Raw genomic sequence first — 27,455 nt, forward strand, 5'->3', positions numbered from 1 at the left:
CCCATATCATTTTTACAATTACTAACGAAACTTGGCACGAATCAGCTTAAAGGTCACTTGTACATTATTTTCTTGTATGTATAGCTGAATGCTATGCTTCTGCATCTTATAGGGTGGCTCAATGAAGTAAATTTAATAAAACTGAACATGTCATTCTTCGATAAACAAAAATAAATATCTTTGACTTCTATACTACACTCATCCTCATAAATTACGGATAATTGCAGAATGTGGTGCCACACAACGTGGCGCTACACAAATCTGGCGCTAATAGCATAGGCACATAGAGAACATACACGACAAAGATCTGTAAGTCCATGGCATTGGTGATAAGTTGAGAAAACCATCCCGAAACACATGTGCTACAAAACGCCACTGTTTCCTGCGCATGTACCCCGACGTCAACATGGGATATGATCAACATGCACACGTACACAGGCAGCACAGCGGTTGGCATACTCTAGATTAGGTGGTCGAGCAGCAGCTGGGCTATAGACTCCCATTCTTGCACCAGTGCCTGTCGGAGCTCCTGAAGTGTCGTAGGGGTTTTAAGACGTGCAGCGGTACGTCGACCGAGAGCATCCCAGACGTTCTCGATGGGCTTTAGGTCTAGAGAACAGGCAGGCCACTCCATTCGCCTGATATCTTCTGGGAGGAATGTTGGACCCACCGCACCCCTGAAAAGGTGGACATACTGATGCAAAATGACGTCCCGATACAACTGACCTGTTACAGTTCCTCTGTCAATTTCATGCAAGGGTGTACGTGCACCAATCATAATCCCACCCACACCATCAAACCACAACCTCCATACAAGTCCCTTTCAAGGACATTAACGGGTTGGTCTCTGGTTCCTGGTTCACGCCAGATGAAAACATGGCGGGAATCACTGTTCAGACTATACCTGGACTCATCCGTGAACATAACCTGGGACCACTGTTCCAGTGACTATGTACTGTGTTCTTGACACCAGACTTTACGGGTTCTCCTGTGACCAGGGCTCAGTGGGATGCACCTTGCAGGTATCCGGGCGAATAAACCACGTCTGTTCAGTCGTCTGTGGACTGTGTGTCTGGAGACAACTGTTTCAGTGGCTGCGGTAAGGTCCCGAGCAAGACTATCTGCAGTTCTCCGTGGTCGTCTGCGGGCGCTGATGGTGAGATATCGGTTTTCTTGTGGTGTTTTACACTGTGGACGTCTCGCACTGTAGCGCCCTGACACGTTTCCTGTCTGCTGGAAACGTTTCCATAATCTTGAGAACGCTCTTTGTAGCACACGGAGGGCTCGTGCTACGACCTGCTGTGTTTGACCAGCCTCCAGTCGCCCTAGTATTCTACCCCTCATAACGTCATCATCATGTGTTCTTTGAGCCATTTTCAACACACAGTCACCATTAGCACGACGACTGCAGATCAAATGCACCGCATGGTCATACCCCGAGGTGATTTAAACACGCAAACCGCCCACCAGAGCGTTGTTTCACCATGTATCAGCATTATCCTTAATTTTTTGAACATGAGTGTATATCAGCTGCTACGTTTTAATTGAAAAAATTATCTATAGAATACGATGAGGAATTTACAAGAAACTGCATCGGTTCATATTTAAAATCTGCTTCGCTACGTGTCAGACATTTTAAGCAAATGATCAAAGATTTTTATAGTCACGTCAGGAATATTTATTATGCACCGAGAGAATTAGTGAAAAGCAATGAAAGTCGTTAGTTTTTCTCATGATCCAGTTGTGGTCTTCTATTCCCAAATTGTGGTGTATTTTTTATGGCGAATTTCTTAAGTAGGTAATATATCTCTTCTAAAGATGCAGTTAGAACATCTAACTCCTTGCAAAGGCATCTACTTGATGAAATTATGTCAACATCACGTTTCTGCCCTCTGCTCGTATTTGTGAAACACAAACTATCTTTTTAAGCGTTAATTATTCCGGCATATGTTGTTATCATACATCATTGAGTGGGTGTATAGGGTGATCGGGAACAGTGTGAAAGACTTGTAAGGGTGTAGCACGGTAGGTTGTGCTGAGAAAGAAGGGTTAAGAAAAAAATCAATACGTTGCACCGTTTCAGAGTTAATTAGCACTGAAGTTAGCCAATGAGATCGTTGCGAATAGAAATTCAAGCAGTCCGCCAGAGACGGGCACGCCAAATATGTACTTCGTCTAGTTTCCTAAAACCGAATAAGAAAGCGATACAAAAATTGGACATGGGACGGTAGTAAGGATAGAACCCGAGCCACAGGCAGAGCAGTCTCATGCGCTATCATCTAAACCAAATGATGGTTCCCTAAATTTTCTCAGTAGTGTTCCTCGAAAAGAATGTCGCCTTTCCTCCAGGGATTCGCATTTGAGTTCCTTATTAACACTTGCGTGTTGTTCGAACCTACTAGTAACAAAACTAGCAGCCCGCCTCTGAGTTGCTTCGAAGTCTTCCTTTAATCCGACCTGGTACGGACCCCAAACATTCGAGCAGTATTCAAGAATAGGTCGCACTAGCGCCCTACATGCTGTCTCCTTTACAGACGAACCGCACTGTCCTAGAATTCTCCCAGTAAGCCGAAGACGACCATTAGCCTTATCTATCACTATCCTCACATGCTCGATCCATTTCATATCCCTTTAAACTTTACGTCCAGATATTTAGACGGTGTCCGGACATTTGCCACGCCGGACATTTGCCATGGTTTTACCTGCTCCGAAGGGTTCGGTCCCTTGTCTCCCCTCCCCCTCCTCCTCCTCCTCATCCTCCCGCTCACCCCCCCCCCCCCCCCCCCCCCCGCCCATTTTGCTTTCGAAGTTCCTAACGTGACCATCAGTATGGAAGTTATTACAACGAACAAGGGCAGGCCTCCTGCTCATTAGAAAGGTTACGAATATCTTAAACAGAGGGAATCAAATGAAGGTGTTGTTACATGGATGTGCTTACGCCGAAATGCGGATCATTGCAAGGGAAAGCTGCTTTCGAGGAACGGAGAAGTGTTGAGCGTGTTAGAACATCTCTGTGGACCACCTGACGATACATCTTTGAAAGTAAGAAAGCAAGTGGAAAGAGCGAAGAGAAGGTCTCGAGAAGAAACTTCACAGTTATCGGAGATATACGCGGATGAAATGGGAAATCTACATAATAAAGTTCATGACTTTGTTACGCTGATGCCTAATTCGGAATCTATGAAGAGAACCATGCGTCGTCGATGGAGTCAAGAGTGGGGGAACCAACAAGAGCCTAAGAACTCTTATGAAATTGATCTTCATGAAGATCTATTAAAAATGGGAGATGGCAGTAGTTCTCTTCTGGAAGTCGATAGATTAGAGGTGAGAATAATGATTTTTAGTGGAAGCAAAGGAAAAGAAAGTTTAAAAATATGTTCTCATTTTTTTATGGATGGAACATTTAAGAGATGCAGCAAGCAGTTTGCACAGATCTACACCATACACGTAGACTTAGGAGGCCCGATTAAAGAAACAAACATTCTTCCTACTGTATTTGCACTGCTCCCTAATAAGAAGAAAGACACATATGATCGTCTGTTTCGTCTGATAAAACAGGCAGTCTCTGAGTGGTGTCCTAAACAAGTAAAGATGGGCTTTGAGGCAGCTGCGATATCGACCATTCGTCAAGTTTTTCCCACGACTGAAATAAATGGATTCTATTTACATATGAAGAAGAGTTTATGGAGAAGAATTAAAGTTCTCGGTCTAACTGAGGAGTACCGCTAGAACGAGGATTTAAGATTTCACGTCAGCATGTGTGCAGCGCTGGCAGTTGTAAAACCGGAGGTCGTAAGCAATGGATGGATTGAAATTCATGCAGAAGCTCCTGATAACGGAAGGTTCTCTCAATTTTTTGACTACTTTGTGGATAACTGGCTAGAGAATGAGGATATCGCAATAGAAATGTGAGACTGTTACGGAAAAAGGCACACGACGAATGCTGTTGAAGGGTGGCACAACAAAATAAATAGTATTATTGGAAACCCTCACCCTAAAATCAACTATTTGGTGGAGTGCTTGAAAAAGGAAGCAGAGCTCACAAACTGAATGTACATGAAATTGGAAATGAATCTTGAAGGTAAGAAGAGGAAGAAGAAGTACTTGAAGCTGGACCACAGGATAGAGAGAATCGTAATGAATTATGAAGAGACTGGCAACTTTAGCCCTTGCTTGAAAGCCATTGCCCATATTCAGAAACTGGACTAAAATACGTTAAAAATAATGTATTAAAAACTGTGAAGACCACCGAGTCCTCGCAGGTTACTGACATAAAATTATTAAAACATTGAAGCAGCATTATCGGAGCTAATATTAAGTTGTAATTGTAAATAGAGTGTACATTAGTTCAGCGTGTTTAGGCTGATTTTACACACGTCAGAATGGTAGATGGTCATTTATCATTTTCACGGTCCAAAGCCTGTGCAAAGTGTGATGCGAATCAGCCTTTAATGTAAAAATTAATAAGTGTTTCAAGCCTCACAAAAGTATCCCTATTGTTGTCCCGTTAAGATAACTTTTTTCTGCCTTCCAATATTATGGCCATACAATTAAATAATTGTGAGTTCTAAAATAATTTTCTGAAGCTTCAGAATCGCAACTATCACCTAAAATATCATGGTTTGTTAAACTGATAGTACATGCTTTCGTAAAAGAAAATGGGAACTGAACCTTTGAATTGCACCTAAAATTGACATCCCAAAACTGATCTGATGCTAAGGTAGACAATTTTGGCACCTCAAATATTTTTTATTTAAGTTTAGCTGCAAACATTTATAGTAGATGAAAATCTACTTAAGTACATTTAGATATAATCTTTTAAAAATTAAAATTTCTTACTAAATTGTTGATTATCTTTAAACAGGTCAGTAAAAGCAAGGAGCTTATTACTGAAAATTAATTGTTACTAAAGAACATCAGAAACAAATGTATTAGACCTACTTTTCTTATACATTAGATACTTTTTGAAAAGATATTTGATCATTTCCTCTGTCACTGACAGTGCAATTTCAGTTGCTTTGCAACACCAGGCATATCTACTTCTAAATTATGTTTGCAGCTGTTCTCATTTCGAATTCTGGAATATTTACTTCGTCTTCTTTGGTGGAGGAATTTCGGAAAATGCATTTACTAACTCCATTTTAGTGGCACTGTTCAAAAAATGGTTCAAATGGCTCTGAGCACTATGGGACTTAACATCTGTGGTCGTCAGTCTCCTAGAACTTCGAACTACTTAAACCTAACTAACCTAAGGACATCACACACATCCATGCCCGAGGCAGGATTCGAACCAGCGTCCGTAGCGGTCACGCGGTTCCAGACTGAAGCACCTTTAACCGCACGGCCACACCGGCCGGCTTAGTGGCACTGTCATCAGTAACATTACCGTCGCTACGTGCAGTAAAGGTACTTAATGAGGCTTTCTGCTGGTTTACTTAACATGGGACCAGTATCTCTTTGGATTTTCCGCCACATTTCTAGAGCGAGTTTCGTTGTGGAAACTATTAAATGCATCTCGCATTGAAATCCGCACCAAACTTCGAGCCTCAGTAAAACTTCACCAATCTTGGAGATTTTGCGTTCATCTAAATTATGCGTGCCTTTTGCGGTGCTCCTGCAACAGCGTTCTGTCGTGTTTTGTGTACCATGGGGGATCAGTTCCGTCTCTTATTAATTTATTTGGTATGAATATCTCGAGTGCTGTTGATACTATTTCTTTGAACTTAAGCCGCAAGTGGTCTCCATTTACATAGTTTGGAAGGATTGGAGACTATCTCTTAGAAAGACGTCACCTGAATTTTTAGCTGTTTTTATAAATAGATATATTTCGCGTTTAGTTTTGGTGAATTTCTTTGTTACGGAAGTGAGCCTCTCTACGATTGCGTGTTCACTAATCCCTGTATCCGTCGTGATACTCAGGATTATTTGTGGCTAAAAGGTCAAGTGTGTTTTCGTAACCATTTACAATTTGAATGACCTCGGCAACTAATTGTTAAAAATAATTTTTAAAAAAGCATTTAGAACAATTACGGAAGTTGTTTTCTATTTACAATATGGTATGAAAATGTATTTTTGTCAACATGCGGAAGGTAGATTGAAGTAACTGCCAACTATAATTGTATGAGTAGGTTACCTATTTGTGATGAGACTCAAGTTTTCTTTACTTTGAACTGTTCAGCAACTGTTTCATCTGAGACAGGGGCTCGGTAAAAGGAGCCAGTTATTAATTTATTCCTGTTGTTGAGTATAACCTCTGCCCATACTAAGTCACAGGAACAATCTGCTTCAAAGTCGATTGTGAGCTTACATTATTTTTCCTTAAGTTGTCCTTGTTTCTGTTGTAGCGCAGATAATTACAATTACAGCTTTTCCCTTCAGAACTTAAGATGCTTTCTCTGTGACCCTGTAAATACCAGAGCTAAACAATGTAGAACAACAACGTACGTTACAAGCGTAGCATTCTGTATTACTTCAGTTCCTTATTTCTAACATTTTAAAATTGTAAGTCGACTTTAGATGACATGTCAATTTGAACATTGTCCTGCTACACTTTATTAACTAATGTTTTTAGAGAGTAAATTAATATGGAGTATGTCGTTCTTCTTTTCAAACATTCACAAACCCATTTATTCTTTCCCTATTGTCTTTTGGGTATGCAGATGTAGTAATTAAAGTAGGCACAAATGCAGTGATAAAAAAGAAATGATTAGCGTACATTTGCATTCTCGTTTCATCGTTCCTTTCTTGTTGCTCCCATGCCGATGGACTGTTTCTATCGCAATCAGTAAGCGTGAAAGGAAGCTACCGTACAGACAGAGGAATCTATATTTATATTTGGCAGAACTAATTACATACGGACATAATCGTCGGTATTGCTTTCGTTTTCCAAAAGTTATAAATATTTCGATTTCGGAAAAGAAGCTCTGTATTTGGCCAAGATGTCGAAGAAGAAGGTCCCTTACGTACTGGTTGTATCGAGTAAGATGTGGAGACGGCGGTTTGAAAGCGGACAGAGGTAGTGCGGGGAAGGGCGTCCCCTACCTGAGGGATCGCTACTCAAGCTACCTGGCGAAGGGGCAAGTGTGGCAAATGTCCGGCGTGGCAAATGTTCGGCGTGGCAAATGTCCGGCATTCATTTAGACGACGCAACCGCGTCAAGTAGGACACTACTAATGCTGTATCCGAACATTATGGGTTTGTTTTTCCTACTCATCCGCATCAACTTACATTTTTCTATATTTAGGGCTAGCTGCCATTCATCACACCAACTAGAAATTTTGTCTGAGTCATCTTGTATCCTCCTACAGCCACTCAACTTCAACTTCTTACTGTGTACCACAAAATCATCAGCAAACAACCGCAGGTTGCTGTCCACCCCGTCGCTGTATCATTTATGTATATAGGGAATAATAGCGGTCCTGTCACACTTCCATGGGGCACTCGCCGTCGATGACAACATACTGGGTTCTATAACTTATAAGTCTTCGAGCCACTCCAATATCTGTGAAGTTATTCCATATATTCACACCTTCTTTGACAGCCTGCAATGGAATACCGTGTCAAGTGCTTTCCGGAAATCTAGAAATATAATCAAATGTTGCCATTTCCCCTCTGCCCCATTCCGTGCTCACTGGTATTTGGCTGGAAGGATCAAGGGTTTTTCAATAGCTCTTCCTGTCCAGTTACGGGGTGGGAGAGGGGGGGAGGGACGGGGGGAGTGAGTGAGGCAAAAAAAGAGTATATTTGTAAATGCTCGCAAGCATTAATGGCGGTTACTATTACAAAATTAAAATGTAATCATGGATAATTTGTATGCATTTAGTTTACACCGTTGGGAACAATATGATAGATACGATGTGATTTCAAAAACTAATTTACACATTATTATGGCAGCCAAGCACCTTTTATTGAATGCTACACTATACTTGAAAGAGATACGGATATATGTCCCTATTTTTCAACGTTGTCATCAAGTCTATGTAAAAGAAAGGTCGGTGCATTTACTAATCGCTCAGTTCCTCATCCTGTGTGCAATTTAGACGCTCTGCCCGCAAGAATCGTACTGTACAGCATACTTCAACACTTGAGTGCGTTTGCAGTTGACGCACCGATTCATTCGCGCACTGTGATGCCCCTGTCGACCTTACCGCAGCGTGACTATGTCTGCAGGGAACTCAACAGCAGGTACTCTTTAAGACAAAGTGTCGCTCTTGCTGTGCAATGGTCTGAGCTTGGAACGGCATAACATGTAACTTAGTTTTTTAAGTCCCTAAGTAGATAAGCTTTTTGTTCCATAGCAAAACAGTGAAGAGATTCTGATGGATGCAAAAGACGTCATAGGAATAACATTAGTCTGTTACTGATAGCACACGTTCTTCTAAAAACTCGTTGCAGTACACAGTCCAAGTATATTTCAGGACCTTTAAGTGTGCCTGCGAAGTCACGGCCATAGTTTCGAAAGGATCATAAATCTCGTTTGGAGAAGCGGGAAAAAATAATTGTACACTTGTAACACTGTGTGCTCATGAGCGGTCGAAGTAGAATATAGCCTAGTCTTGGCCAAGACGAATACGATCGATCACAGAAAAACCATATTAGCCACGCTGTTAAGCGACTTTTACACGATCGAGACAATTGAGTCTGCTGCAGCGCCCCTGGCGTTTTATTCCTGTAGTGACCCTCGTCTGTATCGAGTGATCATTTTCGTTTGCAAATCAACGTCAAAACTGAGTGTGTTGTGAGAGCTGTCTGCAGTGCAGTTTGGCATCAGAACGGTGAAAGTAAGGTTTCGGGGGACTTCACTTTATACGAAAAAATCGAAATGTGTAAGTAATGCACAATGTAGGAACAAGCAATGATAATAAGTCTATTTAAGCAGAATTTACAGTGGAAGTTTCTGTCAAAGGTCGTGTGATAAATCTTTTACACTCCTGAGAATTGAAAAAATATGGAAAGTGTCATCCAAACATTTCAGAAAATGTATACTTGCAATGACGTCAAATAATATCTAGAACGCAGTAAAGAGCGCCTTTTTACTTTATCGTTTGTATCTTGTTTTCTTGTTACTTGCCCAATAATGTGCAAAATTATTTTTCTTGTCAAATAATTCTGACATTTTCAGTGTTCAAATATTTTTTATTAAAACACGTTTATCTATTTACGTTCTTATTTAAGCACAGTGTAGGTTTTTTCTCTGTTAAGCGCAAACGCCTTTTTGCTTTTGGATGTTTCGGTTCTCTTGCAGGAGAAAACTAGTACCTTGTGTAATTTTTCAGTGTATCACGAAAACAAATCGAATAGACAATAAAGATTAAGAAGACACGAAAGCACCAAATCTGCTCCTGTAATAGGAGTGACGTCGGCCAATATTAAGAAGACACGAAGGCACAAAATCTGTTCCCAAATAGGAGTGAGGTTCGCCAGAATAGCTTCCGATTTTAGCAAATGCCGCCGTAGCCCTTTGTTTCTGCGCATGCGCAGAGTGCATCATACTCTGAAATATTTTAGATCTCCGCACGCGACACAAAACGTAGATCATGACGCATAGATACACTCGCGTCGGGACGACTGCTGATTTACACTTTGTCGTGAAAGGCGCACGCACATCGAGTAGTCAGTTTTGACCAGAAAGCCGCTCGCACAAAACTGGGTTTACTAGTGCTCCATATGACCAACAGGGAGGTAGTTACAGAAAGTTACTTTGCATAAAGGAAAGCCGATCATTAGACAAGGAAGCTAGACACGACCTATCGCTGATAATGAGGCTCCGATAAACATTTACTGGCGGTATGTCCTCGGGCATACAGGCGCTTCCGGCGACGATGTGGTCACAGTAACGTCGGACGTGCCACAGCACGCAGCGTACAGCGGAGTCGGGACTGTGTGAATCGTTCCTTTGTGGGCGGCAGCTGGTTCGCCCTACGGTAGCGCCCGCCGTGCAGCGCGTCCTGCTTGTAGCGTCAGCGTCCCGTTAGGCGCAGGTGGCGTCCAGCGCTCTGGCAACGCCGCCGGCTACCGTCTCCGTTTTGTCTCGCGCCCCGCGATCTCCTCATCGGACAATACTGGAACGCCGAGCTGCGCCACTTACCGCAACACACTCAACGGCCGCCACAGCACGACCAATTCAGCCACAATTCGCCGTTGTCTTACGTCAAGAACAGGCTGCTAATACAAATGTTGGAATATTTACCTGACGTGATACTGTAGCCCACTTTCATTTCAATTGCTGAATCCTATCGAACAGTGAAATAGAGAAAGTAAGATCTATCAGCCTCAGTCATTCCAGTTCAGTGGGAAACGTCCATTATCTAGGACAACTACAGCTCCATTCAGAGCGCATAGTCTGTGTTGAACGGAAAGATAGTCGACTGTCCTGCAATGGCACGAGAAAATATATGCGCTCATGTGCCACTTAAGCAATGTTTTTTTCTCTCCTTTTCAGCTAGTCAGCGAAAAGTGTATTATAATGAATGCGTGCCAGTGTATGTTGTCGTGGTTTTCTAGTGCGAAGTCTAGTTTGATGCAGCTTTCCATGCTAGTCCATCCTGCACAATCCTCTACCGCAACATACAACCATTTGAAGCTCATTACTGTATTCAAGCCTTGGTCTCCGTCTTACACCCCCCCCCCCTCCCCCTCTCCCCACACACGTACTTCCTTCCACTACCATTGACTACATTACGCAACAGAATTAAAGGATCACTTTTTTCAAACCCTGTAGATGCCTCACACTGCGACACTTGAGTGTGAAATTTGGCTCTAAGTTACATTCAACATTCCTCTGAGATGGTTCAAAAGCTTGGCGTCCTACGACGTCACTCCCAGACTCGACGACGCTTCAAACAGCAAGGTGTTAACACCTGTGGCCAACGGCCTTGCCGCAGTGGTAACACCGGTTCCCATCAGAACACCGAAGTTAAGCGCTGTCGGGCTGGGCTAGCACTTGGATGGGTGACAATCCTGTCTGCGGAGCGCTGTTGGCAAGCGGGGTGCACTCAGCCCTTGTGAGGCAAACTGAGGAGCTACTTGATTGAGTCTCGAAAACTGACATACGGCCAGGAGAGCGGTGTGCGGACAACATGCCCCTCCATAACCGCATTCAGTGACGCCTATGGGCTGAGGATGATACGGCGGCCGGTCGGTACCGTTGGGCCTTCATAGCCTGTTCGGGAGGAATTTAGTTTAGCTAGTTTTAGTTGACACACGTGAAAAATAGGACACAGCTCACAAGTTCATGTGACGTGTAATGTGGGTTAATGACGTCACATTGGCACCAAATTTCGTCACAGTTCTGCTGAACGCGACTGTGGACGTGTCACGCGATGAGAAGCTAGTCACAGACCCACTCATCCACATTTCACTCCTTCTTTTGACGCTTCTGCTATGGAGGTCAGAAGCGTGACACCCATCGATGAAATCACGCAGTTTTCTTAGGAGTGGCCCAGGGTGTTGCATAGGGCATCAATGAAACCATGCCTTTCCCTTGGGCGCCGATTCCCATATTTTTCGCGGTCGAAAACGAAGTTCGCAGTACGATGAGCTACAGAAATAAGTTCGTGACAGCCTTTGACACTGCTGACAATCTCGAACGATCCAACCCATCATTGTGGGGCTGCATCTCCATCGAACGTGCTCGCACCCATTTGAAGTGCAGCACAACAGCAAGTTTATCTCTCGTCTAAAGCTTGGAACCACTACTGGCAGTTCAAAATCATTCGATGAAATCTGAACGTGATTGGAAGCAGCAGAGGGTACTTATGCTCTTTCAGCTCTCCTGTTTTGCGCCCTCCTGTGGTGTGAACAGGGGACAGCGGAACATTAGGATGAGCACGAACAAAACGGCAAAGGCTCTCTCTAAGACTCCCAGTTCAGCGACACCCTCAGTGTCACCCATGCACCTTTGCTGAACACGATACAAATGTACCTACTTGAATTATCGACACGAAATCAGCCTCGTAGCTACACTAGTGTCAGAGGGTTAGATAAGCCCTTCAACTCCCTTTAAGTTGGATATGCCTTCCTTCAGGCACTAGAGTGGCCGCAAGGCCGAATTGGTGTTGAAATTTCTGACGGATACATTTGCAATGTGCTCAACAGAGGTGCGCAGATGCCAACATGCCGCACGAGGGGCGGGGTTCCGTTTTATTCCACGAAGTACCCTTTGCTGCTTCGGATCAAGTTCAAATTCGCCGAATGGTTTTGAAAGGTTCCTTATGACCCCAAACTGTACACGACAGCAAAATTTCGGTCACGCTGCACTGTATAGGGGTGCGATCACGTTCAATGCAGATGCAGCCCCACAATGTCAGTGACAAGTTGAAACGTCCGAGGGTGTCAGCAGTGTCAGAAGTTGTCAAATACGGCTTCCTCGTAGCACAGCAAACTGTCGTTTCCGATCGCGTAATGTGTGGGAATCAATACTCTGGGGAAAGGGGTTGTTTCACTGACGCCCTTTATGCCACCCCCCTGAGGCCTTTTCGAGCCGATTCTTAGTGGCGGCGTGTTTAAAATTTTTCCTCGGCCACCCACAAAAAAGTACGTGATTTCAACGCTGATTGTCGCGGTTCTGACCTCCGTCGCAGAAGCATCAAAAGAAGAAGTGAATGTGGGTTAGAGAGGCTGTGACGCTCTTATCATTGTGTGACAGGTCCACTATGGTGCTGGGAGGAATTGTGGCGAAATTTAGTGCCAATGTGACGTCATAAACTACCTTACAGCTCGCTCCAATGTGCATTCCGTGTGCATACCGGGGGGAGTCATTCCAGATGTGGAAAGGGTCCTTCCGGATGCCATGAAGGGTACAGGGTGCACCCATCTGCAGGTGGTCGCTCATGTCGGCACCAATGATGTGTGTCGCTATGGATCGGAGGAAATCCTCTCTGGCTTCCGGCGGCTATCTGATTTGGTGAAGACTGCCAGTCTCGCTAGCGGGATGAAAGCAGAGCTCACCATCTGCAGCATCGTCGACAGGACTCACTGCCGACCTTTGGTACAGAGTCGAGTGGAGGGTCTGAATCAGAGGCTGAGACGGTTCTGCGACCGTGTGGACTGCAGATTCCTCGACTTGCGCCGTAGGGTGGTGGGGTTTCGGGTTCCGCTGGATAGGTCAGGAGTCCACTACACGCAACAAGCGGCTACACGGGTAGTAGGGGTTGTGTGGCGTGGGCTGGGCGGTTTTTTAGGTTAGATGGCCTTGGGCAAGTACAGAAAGGGCAACAGCCTCAACGGGTGCGGGGCAAAGTCAGGACATGCGGGGACCAAGCAGCAATCGGTATTGTAATTGTAAACTGTCGAAGCTGCGTTGGTAAAGTACCGGAACTTCAAGCGCTGATAGAAAGCACCGAAGCTGAAATCGTTATAGGTACAGAAAGCTGGCTGAAGCCAGAGATAAATTCTGCCGAAATTTTTACAAAGGTACAGACGGTGTTTAGAAAGGATAGATTGCATGCAACCGGTGGTGGAGTGTTCGTCGCCGTTAGTAGTAGTTTATCCTGTAGTGAAGTAGAAGTGGATAGTTCCTGTGAATTATTATGGGTGGAGGTTACACTCAACAACCGAGCTAGGTTAATAATTGGCTCCTTTTACCGACCTCCCGATTCAGCAGCATTAGTGGCAAAACAACTGAGAGAAAATCTGGAGTACATTTCACATAAATTTTCTCAGCATGTTATAGTCTTAGGTGGAGATTTCAATTTACCAGATATAGACTGGGACACTCAGATGTTTAGGACGGGTGGTAGGGACAGAGCATCGAGTGACATTATACTGAGTACACTATCGGAAAATTACCTCGAGCAATTAAACAGAGAACCGACTCGTGGAGATAACATCTTGGACCTACTGATAACAAACAGACCCGAACTTTTCGACTCTGTATGTGCAGAACAGGGAATCAGTGATCATAAGGCCGTTGCAGCATCCCTGAATATGGAAGTTAATAGGAATATAAAAAAAGGGAGGAAGGTTTATCTGTTTAGCAAGAGTAATAGAAGGCAGATTTCAGACTACCTCACAGATCAAAACTAAAATTTCTGTTCCGACACTGACAATGTTGAGTGTTTATGGAAAAAGTTCAAGGCAATCGTAAAATGCGTTTTAGACAGGTACGTGCCGAGTAAAACTGTGAGGGACGGGAAAAACCCACCGTGGTTCAACAACAAAATTAGGAAACTACTGCGAAAGCGAAGAGAGCTTCACTCCAAGTTTAAACGCAGCCAAAACCTCTCAGACAAACAGAAGCTAAACGATGTCAAAGTTAGCGTAAGGAGGGCTATGCGTGAAGCGTTCAGTGAATTCGAAAGTAAAATTCTATGTACCGACTTGACAGAAAATCCTCGGAAGTTCTGGTCTTACGTTAAATCAGTAAGTGGCTCGAAACAGCATATCCAGACACTACGGGATGATGATGGCATTGAAACAGAGGATGACACGCGTAAAGCTGAAATACTAAACACCTTTTTCCAAAGCTGTTTCACAAAGGAAGACAGCACTGCAGTTCCTTCTCTAAATCCTCGCACAAACGAAAAAATGGCTGACATCGAAATAAGTGTCCAAGGAATAGAAAAGCAACTGAAATCACTCAACGAGGAAAGTCCACTGGACCTGACGGGATACCAATTCGATTCTAAACAGAGTACGCGAAAGAACTTGCCCCCCTTCTAACAGCCGTGTACCGCAAGTCTCTAGAGGAACGGAAGGTTCCAAATGATTGGAAAAGAGCACAGGTAGTCCCAGTCTTCAAGAAGGGTCGTCGAGCAGATGCGCAAAACTATAGACCTATTTCTCTGACGTCGATCCGTTGTAGAATTTTAGAACATGTTTTTTGCTCGAGTATCATGTCGCTTTTGGAAACCCAGAATCTACTATGTAGGAATCAACATGGATTCCGGAAACAGCGATCGTGTGAAACCCAACTCGCTTTATTTGTTCATGAAACCCAGAAAATATTAGATACAGGCTCCCAGGTAGATGCTATTTTTCTTTACTTCCGGAAGGCGTTCGATACAGTTCCGCACTGTCGCCTGATAAACAAAGTAAGAGCCTACGGAATATCAGACCAGCTGTGTGGCTGGATTGAAGAGTTTTTAGCAAACAGAACACAGCATGTTGTTATCAATGGAGAAACGTCTACAGACGTTAAAGTAACCTCTGGCGTGCCACAGGGGAGTGTTATGGGACCATTGCTTTTCACAATTTATATAAATGACCTAGTAGATAGTGTCGGAAGTTCCATGCGGCTTTTCGCGGATGATGCTGTAGTATACAGAGAATTTGCAGCATTAGAAAATTGTAGCGAAATGCAGGAAGATCTGCAGCGGATAGGCGCTTGGTGCAGGGAGTGGCAACTGACCCTTAACATAGACAAATGTAATGTATTGCGAATACATAGAAAGAAGGATCCTTTATTGTATGATTATATGATAGCGGAACAAACACTGATAGCAATTACTTCTGTAAAATATCTGGAATATGCGTGCGGAACGATTTGAAGTGGAATGATCATATAAAATTAATTGTTGGTAAGGCGGGTACCAGGTTGAGATTCATTGGGAGAGTCCTTAGAAAATGTAGTCCATCAACAATGGAGGTGGCTTACAAAACTCGTTCGACCTATACTTGAGTATTGCTCATCAGTGTGGGATCCGTACCAGATCGGGTTGACGGAGGAGATAGAGAAGATCCAAAGAAGAGCGGCGCGTTTTGTCACAGGGTTATTTGGTAACCGTGATAGCGTTACGGAGATGTTTAACAAACTCAAGTGGCAAACTCTGCAAGAGAGGCGCTCTGCATCGCGGTGTAGCTTGCTCGCCAGGTTTCGAGAGGGTGCGTTTCTGGATGAGGTATCGAATATATTGCTTCCCCCTACTTATACCTCCAGAGGAGATCACGAATGTAAAATTAGAGGGATTAGAGCGCGCATGGAGGCTTTCAGACATTCGTTCTTCCCGCGAACCATACGCGACTGGAACAGGAAAGGGAGGTAATGACAGTGGCACGTAAAGTGCCCTCCGCCACGCACCGTTGGGTGGCTTGCGGAGTAGATAAATTTCTGAGCTGTGGACTCTTTATTTTCCCATGTGTCGACACGTTGCTGTTTGAAGCGTCGAGCCCGAGGGTGAATCCGCAGGGCGTCACGCCTTTGCACCATTACACAGGAAAGTTGTAGGGACCTTTGAGTCAAATTACAAACTTATGCATCGCAATGGGTGCCAGTTACTGGGTATCCAAAAAAGTGATCCTTTAAACCTGTTGTGCAGTGTTTTTCTTGATGGCTCAGCATGTGATCTATCAACTGATCGCTTCTTTTAGTCAAGTTGTGCCATAAATTTCTTTTTTTCCCCAGTTCGATTCAATAGCTCCTCATTTATTATTAGACCTACCCATCCAAACTTTAAGAATCTGCTATAGCACCAGCTTCTATTCTCTTCTTGTCTGAACTTCTTGTTATTCACGTTTTACATCTGTGCAAGGCTTTCTAACATTTAAATTATGCCAGACGTTAACAAATGCCTTTCGTTCATCATCAGTTATTTTACAGCGTAAATATAAAAATCTTTTCTACTGCTTTTAGTTTCTAGTTTCCTACTCTAATTCCCTTAGGATCGCCTGAATTAGTTCTATTACACTCTCCCATCCTTGTTTTACTTTTGTTGATATAAACTTTTTTCGAGACACTGTCGTTCCGTTTAATTGTTCTTCCAAGTCATTTGCAGTTTCTGATAGAATTACAATGTCATACGCAAACCTTAAAATTTTTATTTCTTCTCCATGAGCTGAAATTCACTTTCCAAATTTTTTCAATTTCTCATTTGTTTCCTTTACTGCTTGCACAATATACAGATTGTATCCTATCGAGAATAAGCTACAAACCTCTCTCAATCCTTCTCAATCACGGCTTTTCTTTAATGTCCTTTATCTCTTATAGTAGCAATCTGGTTTCAAGTTGTAAATATCGTTTCACTCCCTGTATCTTATCCCTGTTGTAGTCAGAATTACAAAGTGTTAGTCCAGTCAACATTGTCAAAATATTTCTCTAAATCTACAAATGCTACGAATGTAACTTTGCCCTTCTTTAATCTTTATTCCAAGTCATAGGGTCAAGCCATGACTTATTAAACTGGTGCTTCAGCAACAGCCTTCTTTGGTATTGGAATTAGCGTATCGCATTCTTCCTTAGGTGTGAGGGTATTTCGTCTGTCTCATATATCTTGCACATCAAATGCAATAATTTTGTCATGGCTTGCTCTCCCAAGGATTTGAATAATTCTAAGTAATGTCGTCTATTCTAGGAGCATCGTTTCTACCTAGGTCTTAGGTCCTTCATTACTCTGTCAAATTCTTCTCGCAGAATCATATCTCTCATCTCATCTTCACTTGCTTCCTCATCCCTTTCTGTTAAAATGTTCTGTAGTAGGTGAGTTTCAAGAAAGACAAAAACATCACTTACTCGGATTAATTTATTACATAATAGTAGCGACATTATCTTATTACACCACTCTAGTTTTCCTATCTTCTGGTGATCTTTTAATCTCACGTGCTTACTGTATCCAAACAACCTGTTCTACACTGCATCCGTTGTTTATCATGTGGTAGTTAAACTTTTAAAAAAGTATGAAGCCTTCAGATGAATAGCTTCTGTCGACTCTTCACACGCCACACACAGTGTGCGGGAATAAGGAATTACCAGGCACATATGGATGTAAAATCAGGCAGATAATAGTTAAACAGAAACCTCAATATCTTTTGAAAAGAAGCCCGAACGCCGATTAAGTTTGCATGCTGCGATACAGAACCAAGGATTTTATTTGTTTGTGGATCTGATGTTGAGATAGGGGCGACTTGAAGACACAGAGAAAGAAAAAATGAAGCGGTAAAAAAGGAATTACGTGTATTGGCAAGGAAGTAATTCACAGAAAATGATATCTTTTTTAAAAAAAAGCTAGAAAGAAAAGTTTTGTTATCATTATGATTTCTCTATGGTGAGATAAGTGGTGTTCTTGATATATTTCGACAGTGGACGTAATGAACACGATATTTTGGGATGTATGAATAAGCAGAAATTTGCGAGATTGTTCCTTCGTTTCACCTGATGATTGCCCTCCTGCATAAGTGCTCTCAGTCGACCAGTATTTGGTAGGGGACCAAGGAAGAAACTTAGCGATATCATATGAATAATATATTATAAAGACAGTTAGGGGTGGGGCATAAACATGACAGCTATAAAGAACTGCATATCTTTTAAATTCCGCCCACGTTTTGTACTAGAGGCGCATAAATAGCTGACGAAAATGTAATCCCGAAATGAACTGGCGGATTTCACTTATGAACTAAAAACTAGACATGACGCTTTTCTTCTGGTTCTCTAATTTGTAGATTTCTTTAGCTGTATTTACTTTTTATTTCAAGGTGCATGGGGACTGAGACCAAAGGCAGTTGAGTCGAGATGACATTCTACATTAAATTTCTGTTCAGTGCGACACCAGCTATCGTGGAAAGAATGAGAGACGAGTTTGCATGGCTAAAACATAATGGGACGTGACAAATACGGAAGACCTGGAGTCATGATTTGGATGGCACCATGATCAATCGGAGACCACTAATGCATACCTTGTAAGCAGTCTGCGACACAAGGATATAGTATAAAGCACAATATCGAAATAGTGGATGGATATTTCGTGTTGCAAATACAAACGTCTACAACGAAGATGGGCGAGGGGGATGGGAGGTAAGGCGGAGCACTTGTCCCCTCCACCCCACCCCACCACCAACCAACGCCTCCCACTGAACCTAGAGTACAGAGTTAACTGCTCTATTTTCTAACTTATTGATGGTTTGTTGGACAGATCACAGATTTAATCATATAACGGCACAATTTCACATCATCAACTTCAAAACTCTGTCACGTTCATAATCGTTTTACTAATACTAAAAGAAGAGAAATTTGTTAACATCCAGTATAGATTTAAGTGTCAGGAAGTCATTTCTGAAAGTATTCGTATGGAGTGTAGCCATGTATGGAAGTGAAACATGGACGATAAATAGTTTGGACAAAAAGAGAATAGAAGCTTTCGAAATGTGGTGCTACAGAAGAATGCTGAAGATTAGATGGGTAGATCACATAACTAATGAGGAAGTATTGAATAGGATTGGGGAGAAGAGAAGTTTGTGGCACAACTTGACCAGAAGAAGGGATCGGTTGGTAGGACATGTTCTGAGGCATCAAGGGATCACCAATTTAGTATTGGAGGGCAGCGTGGAGGGTAAAAATCGTAGAGGGAGACCAAGAGATGAATACACTAAGCAGATTCAGAAGGATGTAGGTTGCAGTAGGTACTGGGAGATGAAAAAGCTTGCACAGGATAGAGTAGCATGGAGAGCTGCATCAAACCAGTCTCAGGACTGAAGACCACAACAACAACAACAAATACTAAAAGATGTACTTCGAATAATCATGAAATCATGCTTACCCCTTGAGTATCAATGTACTCTAGCCATAACAAATACTGAAAGAATAAACGTCAATTCTCTGGGATATAGTAAGTTTTTTGTGTCAGCTAAAAAATTTAATTCTTGCTTCATGACATGTCTCAAAACTGACCATATAATTTATTTAAAAAATGGCAATTTTAGAGCCTTGCTCTCCCCTACCTCCACCCCTACATAAATTTCTGCAGACGCCTGTAATAGTGAGCGTAGACTCCATTTTTATGTCAATACTGCAGATTGCGGCTGTAAAGTGATTTGCATATTCTCTAGACGTGAAGTTTATCGATGCTGTGCGAGATTAAGGAGTGATTACCTCCGATACTTCAGCGCTTGCAAATCTTGTGACGAGGGACTAGGAGGCCAGCATAACTAAAGCTGATATTTTCGAAGAGCCTGTGATTTTCCAAACAGATGCTGCTTGTACAATACTGTAATTTCTCATCTGTTGGCACTCACGGTCTAATGACTGTGCCTGCCATTGCACAGGACCGCCAACACCTATTGTATTGGATATGGAGCACGAGCTCGGTTTAAGAAAGGTCGGGGTTAGATAGCTAAAATGGGTACTTTTCAAAGCAACCTCCCAGCGTTAGCCCTGAGCAATTTAGGGAGACCACAGAATCCATAAATCTGAATGCCCCAAATGGGATTAGAACCGCTCTCCTCCTGAACGCGAGTGCTCGGTCTAAAACCTCAGCCCCTCTCGGTCTGTTTGAGTGCCCTTATAGCTGCCCGGGACCTGTTTTTAACGGAGAATGGGTGTAGTGTCACGTGCTGTTGGCGTACGTTGTGTATTGGGTAATTTTGCTAAATAATGGTAAAATGCAGGACACGATCTCTGAGAAGATAATGAGCAAAAAAGGTCATATGGACATAGGCCAGAAATGCGTTCCGAGGAAAGTGCACAATCTAGAAGATGGAGATAAAAGATCTGTAACAGTGTACGTTTCAATAGTTAAAAGAATGCATGAGACTACACCAGTCAAGTGGTAATGTTCTGTCTGTACTAGTGTTTGAGCTCCGCAATGAAAAGGCCAGTGAACTGGAGCATCATCACGTACTAGCCACATTACCCTCAGTATCACCAAAGGCACGTCTTCCAGCAGGGGAGACCGGGACATCCGCAGGAAGTGCAGATCACAGGCATTGTGGAAAGATTAGTAGTCCCACGAGACGGTCGCCAGTCATCCCCGCCCACACACTTAGACTGAACCGGTGCTGATGGTTTGCTGCCACCGTACGACAGCGAATCTCTCTAGCCCACAGGGGTGTCGTGAAGGTTGACGATACTGACTCTCATTAAGGTAGTCTCATCTGTGAATAGGATGGATCACAAAAATCACAGCTGCTGAGGAGTCAAGTCCGTATTTAAAAAGGCCTGCACGCGTTGTAAGTGATCCGGATAGTGGCAGTTGCAATGGAGAATGTTCCAAACGTTCTGGTTCAATCCAAGCTGGCGGGCCACCTGCCCGGTAGATACCAGAGTCACCACCAAAGGTCTTTCATCTCCATCTTCAAGTGTGTATACTTCTCTTGAAACGCATTTCCAGTCATATGTCCATATCATCTTTTTTTGCTCGTTATACTCTCCGGCATCGTTTCCTGCTGTTTCTTTCCATTTAGCATAATAATTCTGTATATTCAATATGTGTGATAATGTCTTGGTCCCTATCACAACGAATATGTCAACACGATGTGTCATTTGCCAAACAGTGTTGTTACTGGCATTTATGTCGTTCGTACCTTCATCGAAGACTGATGACCACAGATGTTAAGTCCCATAGTGCTCAGAGCCATTTGAACCTTCATCGAAATGAAGTGTCCTCTCAGCTTAGAATATTCTTTTCTAAAGGATCTCGTAAGTCATTGTCCCTTCGTTTACAGAGCGCTTCACAACTTGGGGCCGTGCGGGGTAGCCGCGCAGTCTATGGGCACCATGTCACGGTCCGTGCGGCTTCCCCCGTCGGAGGTTCGAGTCCTCCCTCGGGCATGGGTGTAAGTTTAAGTTAGACTAAGTAGTGTGTAAGCTTAGGAACCGATGACCTCAGCAGTTTGGTCCCATAGGTCTTACCACAAAATTCCAATCCACAACTTGGAGTAATTACTCCCGCGGCAAAATTAAATTTTCTGAAGCGTAAAGACAAAAGTGTTCGATTGTATTTCGCTCACGAACCTAAACTATTTTAAAATATCATTACTAATAGCACTATTTCATGAGACCCTGACACTGATTTCACAAATTACCCATAATTACATTCTTTTTAAAATACTAGCATTAATGTGCGGCAAAATGTGGTGGAAGTTTCACTTTGTGAAACGAATACATAAACAACATTCTCTTCATATAGTTCACCCACTACACACATATTTTCCACCTTGCATTTATGACAATAAAACTGAGACATATACGTCACGTATACTTAAATACCTCATGAAAATGCCATCCGTGTTGTATATAGTTCCCGCAGTGCGCCATAAATTGCTTCATTATTCCCTTCGGAACAGATAAACGAATTGATCGACACCACTACGCAGCAGTAACTATGTAGTGACTACTACATTGCTGTAGGGCCTACACATTATTATTATTATTATTATTTATTTTATGGGCTTCATTGGACCACTCTAGTCAAAAATACAAAGTTGTAAACAAGTTGTTACTCAAGGATACAATTAGGCTCAACAATAACTTAATATGATATTTAGGTAATATAATTATTAGAGTCTATTCTTATATGAAAGGTGTTTTTCTCTTCTGTCTGCCCAATATTTCTTCATTCTTTCAGATATTTTCTTTCTTCCTACATCTGAGACCACTCTTCCTGTACTCCTTTTATTGATTTTCCTTTTGTAGTCTGGTTTGCGGGTCTTGCATTATTCTGGTTTTCTCTGTCTTGTTTTTTTAGGTCATCTACTGTAATTTGGAGTTCTTTTATATCTTCCTTAATTTCTGTGATCTATTTAATGTCGCTCTTGCTATTCCACAATTTTTGTATTATTTTTTTACTAATTCTCTTTTCTGGAGTTCTCATCAGATGTCCAAAGAATGAGATGCGTTTCTTCCTCATCGTGTTCATGACTGGTTCTATTTTCTTATATACTGTTTCATTTGATGCTATTCTCCAATGTCAATTTATTTTATACTGTTTATTTATACATGTCCTAATTATTCTTCTTTCTATTTTTAGTATTCTGTCAATTTCTGCTGCATTCGTTATTTTGAAGATAGTTTCAGCTGCATGCGTTATTTCTGGTTGTGTAACTGTTTTATAGTGTTTTAATTTTGCATCTATAGATAGGTTTTTTTTGTTGTATGTAGCTTTGGTAATGTAATTTGCGTACTTCAGTTTTTTCAAGTATTCTGCCATGATGGCTTCTCGTTTACATTATATGTTATTATTTCGCCTAAATATTCAAATTTATCAACAATTTTGATTTCCTGTTCTCCTATTGTAATTTTGTTTGCAAGTGGTGGATCAGTTAGCATAATCTCCGTTTTTTCAAATGATATTCTAAGGCCTACTTTCTCTGCTATTTCTTGTAGTGATTTCACTTGTTGCCTGGCTTCTTGAACGGTGTTGGCTAGGAGAGCAAAATCATCAGTGAATCCCAAGCAGTTTAAGCTAACGTCATCTTTTGCACTTCCAATTCTTATCATCTTTGGATTGTCCATGTACCATTCTCTCATTATGTATTCCAGTGCACAGTTGAACAGTAATGGTGATAGGCAGTCACTTTATCTTAAGCCTGTTTTTATGAGGAATGGTTCCGAAATTTCTCCTCTAAACTTCACTACTGATTTTGTGTTAGTTAGAGTGAGTTGGATTATTTTAATTAGTTTTGGATGGAGTCTTATATTTCTTAAAAATTTTAATACTGAAGGTCTGTGGAGTCATATGCCTTCTTACAATCTGCCAGAGGTTTCTTCCGTTTCTTGTAATATGCCATAATCAATTTTAAACTAGTTATCTGCTCTGCACAGCTTCTCCATGGTCTGAAACCTTCCTGATATTCCCCTAATTCCTGTTCTAATTGCTCCTTGATTCTTTCATCTAGGATCTTGGACAGAATTTTGTACGTGCAATCTAGGAGAGAGATTCCTCTGTAGTTGTCTGGGTTGCTCTTATCTCCCTTTTTGTGTAGTGGGTGGATGGTAGCTGTGGTCCAATGTTCGGGGAATCGTTCTGTTACACAAATTTTTGGTAGACCCATGTGTAAGGAGGTCTTGACTGTGTCACTTGCATATTTACACATTTCAACAAAAATCTGATCTTCTCCACATGCCTTATAATTTTTTTGTTCTCTAAGAATTTTTTCTACTTCATGGAAAGTTGGAGGGTCTAGTTTGTTAGGTTTGGTTTTTATTGGGGTTTTTATGTTGATTTGTAAGGATTCTTTGGATTCCTCGCAATTCAAAAGTTTGTTAAATGCTTTTGCGATGATTTCTGCATTTTCCTTGTTACTGTGTGTCATTCTTCCATCTTCATCTTTCAGTATTAGTGTAGGGGCCTCATATTGTTGTAGTTGTTTCCCAAAGATTTTATAGTAGTTCCTGGAGTTGGTTTTATGATAATTGCCTTCTATAGAATTTTTAATATCTTAATGGAATGCTCTCTTGATTCTTCTAATATTTTGTGTGATTTTTTTTCTTTCATTTTTTAGATTGACAGCATTTTCTTTAATTTTATGTGTTTGAAACTTTAACCATGCTTGGTGTCTATCTTCATGGAATTTGTCACATTCTGATGTCCACCATGCATGTTTCCTTCGTGGGTTCAAGGGAGCTAGAGAGTGTGCTTCTTTTTTAAGATTAAGCACTAGTTGATCTAGATCATGTGTTAATTTGATGGTTTGTGTTATTTGTTGGTATTTATCATTTTCAATTAGGTGATGTGGGTCAAACTTCCTTTTTATTTTATTAGTTTTTCCTGCCCTCTTCTTTAACGGAGTGAATTTGATTTTAATTTTAACTATATAATGGTCTGAGCCTGTGTCTAATCCTCTCAGTACTTTAACATTGTGGATATCCTTATGAAAATTTTTTGTCCATACAGACATGGTCTAGCTGCCACTCCCCCTTCCTCCAGTTTGGATGTTTCCATATTTTAAGTTTACTTGGCTTCATCTTAAAGTATGTTGATTTAGATATAAGGTTGTGTTCTCTGCAGAGTTCTACAAGTCTTTGACCGTTTTTGTTCGTAAATTTATTATTATTATTATTGGCAATGTTCAAAACCCACGTATAGGCAGCCTAAAGTCTCCAGTTCCTACAAGTTCAGAAACAGGGAGTCCAGCAATCAAGTGATCTTCAAGCAATAAGTGCAGTGCAGACATTTTAATTTAGTTGATTTTAAAAAGTGGTACATGGTATGGGTGGAGCAAGTGTCGCTAGGGAGAGGAGTAGTGCATAAGAAGCATGTTTTGTAACAAGTGTCTACCATCACTGTGTAAATTAGCTCTATTTTCTGTGAAGGGGCTGTAGTTAGCACACACGATGAACTTTCTGTAAAAAAGTTTGGCAGAAATAAGTAGTAACAATATCCTCACTGACTCATTAGTTCGTGGTTTAACAAAACGACTACAAAACTAATTATAATTTACCTTTCGTCATTATAAAATTAAATATGTTCAAAGAAAATTATTTATCATTGTAAAGTTTAAGTGCTATTGACAGAGTTGGAGGGGGGGGGGGTGAAGGGGGAATTACTAGCTGACATCTCGTTGCACTCAGGGGTTATGGTCTCAGAAAGGTTGGGAACGACTGGTTTACAGCATTTACTGTCGTGTTTCCCAGCACTAACAAAGGAACGGCCGGGTGTCCTCACAGCAGTCGGTCATAGCGCTCCACCACGCATCACGCTCGTTGTGTGAGCTGTCAGATTTCAGCCAGCGACCGCTTGTTCCGCGCGCTACTCTTGGAGGCTGGACCAGCCACTTTCTCCTCAGGGTGTCCGTGGCGTCACCTCGCTGCTCAACGAAGCTCAGCTTGCCACCCACACGACTGTCTACATTTTAAGTCAGACTTGCGCTTTTCTTCAATCGTTGGGTATCCGTTGCTCCAGTGACCTACGATAAACTGGTGCTAGAAGGGGGACAAGTACTTCCATATAATTCTGTAGAACCTTACTGGTATCTCATCTGGCCCTGATACCTTTCCACTATAAAGCGACTGTACTTGTTTTTCTATTCCATGATCAGTTATCTCAATGTATGCCATTTCGAAATTTGTACGATTGATTGAGACGAAGGGTCGTGTTACGATCTTACGCGGTGAAACAATTTCGCAAAATCGAATTCAGTATTTCGGCTTTCTCTCTGTCATTTTCCATTTCGGTGCCATTACGGTCACTAAGTGACTTAATCGCTCACTGACGTCCACTTATTAACGCATTTAAAGTAATTTATTCCTAGAAAACATGTGGAGTCCGTCATAGGTCATACCAACCACTGAAAGGTTTCGGGATTGAATCTACTCTTTGGAAAAACGATGCTCAAACTGCATTAGCAAACGAGAGGTCTACATCTATTTTCCACAAAAAATACAGTTTTTCCACTGAGAAATTTTCACTTAGTCCCTTCTTTTGTTCATCCATGCACTTTTTGACGGAATTTTTCTATTTCCAGATTTTTTTCTGTCTAAAATTCACAAACATTGAAAAATGTCATTATCATCCACCACTGACCTGGTTGTAGAAACTGTTGCACTCATCATGGATTCTATATACCGCTTTTGTCACAATGTACAATGAAACATTACGAGAAATGGGTTAAATTAGACAACAATTAAGTCAATTGGCGCTGCCGATAATCTTATGTAACCAGAAGTCAAATAAAAAAAAGATGGAAAAAGCAGTAAGTAAACTATTTATTATTTCAAAGGTAATTACCATAACTGTCAATACTTTTATCCCACTATGAGGCAAGATGGTCGATGCCTTCATGGGAAAATGGTTGTGGTTGTCTACGAAAACACGATTGTACCCAGGAGTGCACCTCTTCGTCCGAAGCAAATCCACAGCCAAGAATGTCTTTCTTCAAGGCTCCAAAAATATGGAAATGCATGGAGAGAGATCGGGACAGTATGGAGGACGTGTATGGGCATCCTAGCGAAACTTCTGCAGCGTGTTCGAAACAACCTTGGCAACATGTGCGCCCGCACACATGCTGCCGAGATTGTTTCGACTACGCTACAGAAGATTCTACGTTCATCGGTGTACTAAAGCCTAGAAAACAAGATCTGCTGGCCAAAAATGTGTCCAAGATAACCAGTGTAACTGGTATCTAAAACGTTTTGTCATTTACGTACACTCAAAGAAGCTGAGTTTTGAACAGAAGACAGCACTGACAAAGAGCTCGTACAGCGGCCTTACAGAAAGAAGATCAACAACGTAGGAAAATATGGCCTTGAGCTAAGGCGATTGCATTGCTTCCGTATCTCACCTCTGAAAAATTTAGGGCTACATTTTCGCCACTGCACATCTGGTCTTCTACTCCTGTTCCGCCAACCTATCGTTTGGTTTGCCAGCCAGTAGAATCCATTACAAAGTCGTCTGAATGTCACGTCTATACTGAGCCAACTGTCTTGCCAACAAGGAAATGCTTCAAAGGTCCATCTGAAGCAATGTGACCCCTGAACTTCGCTCCGTGTAGATAGTCTGATCTATAGTGGCGAGACGTCCATTGGTTCGTACTGTTCACTGAAGTCCTAACTACGTGGTATCTTTGAAATTGAACATTTTACGTTAGCCATAAGTATTACGAACGACAATTGAAATACAAGAATAACAAAAACTTGGATGCCTGATAATACTACCAAAGTGGATGGATTCACTCAAATTATCGTAACATAGGTCGTTTGTACGTACGATTTTCTGGACAACCTGTGACATTGTCTTTCAGTGCTCACGGGCTGCTTTTCAGAACGTTATTTGCAATAAAAATTTCACCTGGCATAAGCAATGATTGGGTAA

General features: G+C 41.9%; 1 long non-coding RNA gene and 1 pseudogene across 2 annotated transcripts in view; one reads left to right on the forward strand and one right to left on the reverse strand.

Moving 5' to 3' along the window:
* The window catches only part of LOC126484293 (uncharacterized), a 105,091-nt gene extending 78,038 nt beyond the window's left edge, over nucleotides 1-27,053 (reverse strand). For both annotated transcript variants that reach the window (XR_007587833.1, XR_007587834.1), the window contains exon 1: nucleotides 26,926-27,053. This is a non-coding gene — a long non-coding RNA (uncharacterized LOC126484293). The remainder of the gene's footprint in view (nucleotides 1-26,925) is intronic.
* Nucleotides 10,865-10,982, forward strand: LOC126485720 (5S ribosomal RNA; annotated as a pseudogene).
* Nucleotides 27,054-27,455: the final 402 nt, after the last annotated feature.

Source organism: Schistocerca serialis, chromosome 6 (assembly GCF_023864345.2).
Source record: "Schistocerca serialis cubense isolate TAMUIC-IGC-003099 chromosome 6, iqSchSeri2.2, whole genome shotgun sequence".
Classification (NCBI taxonomy): domain Eukaryota; kingdom Metazoa; phylum Arthropoda; class Insecta; order Orthoptera; family Acrididae; genus Schistocerca; species Schistocerca serialis.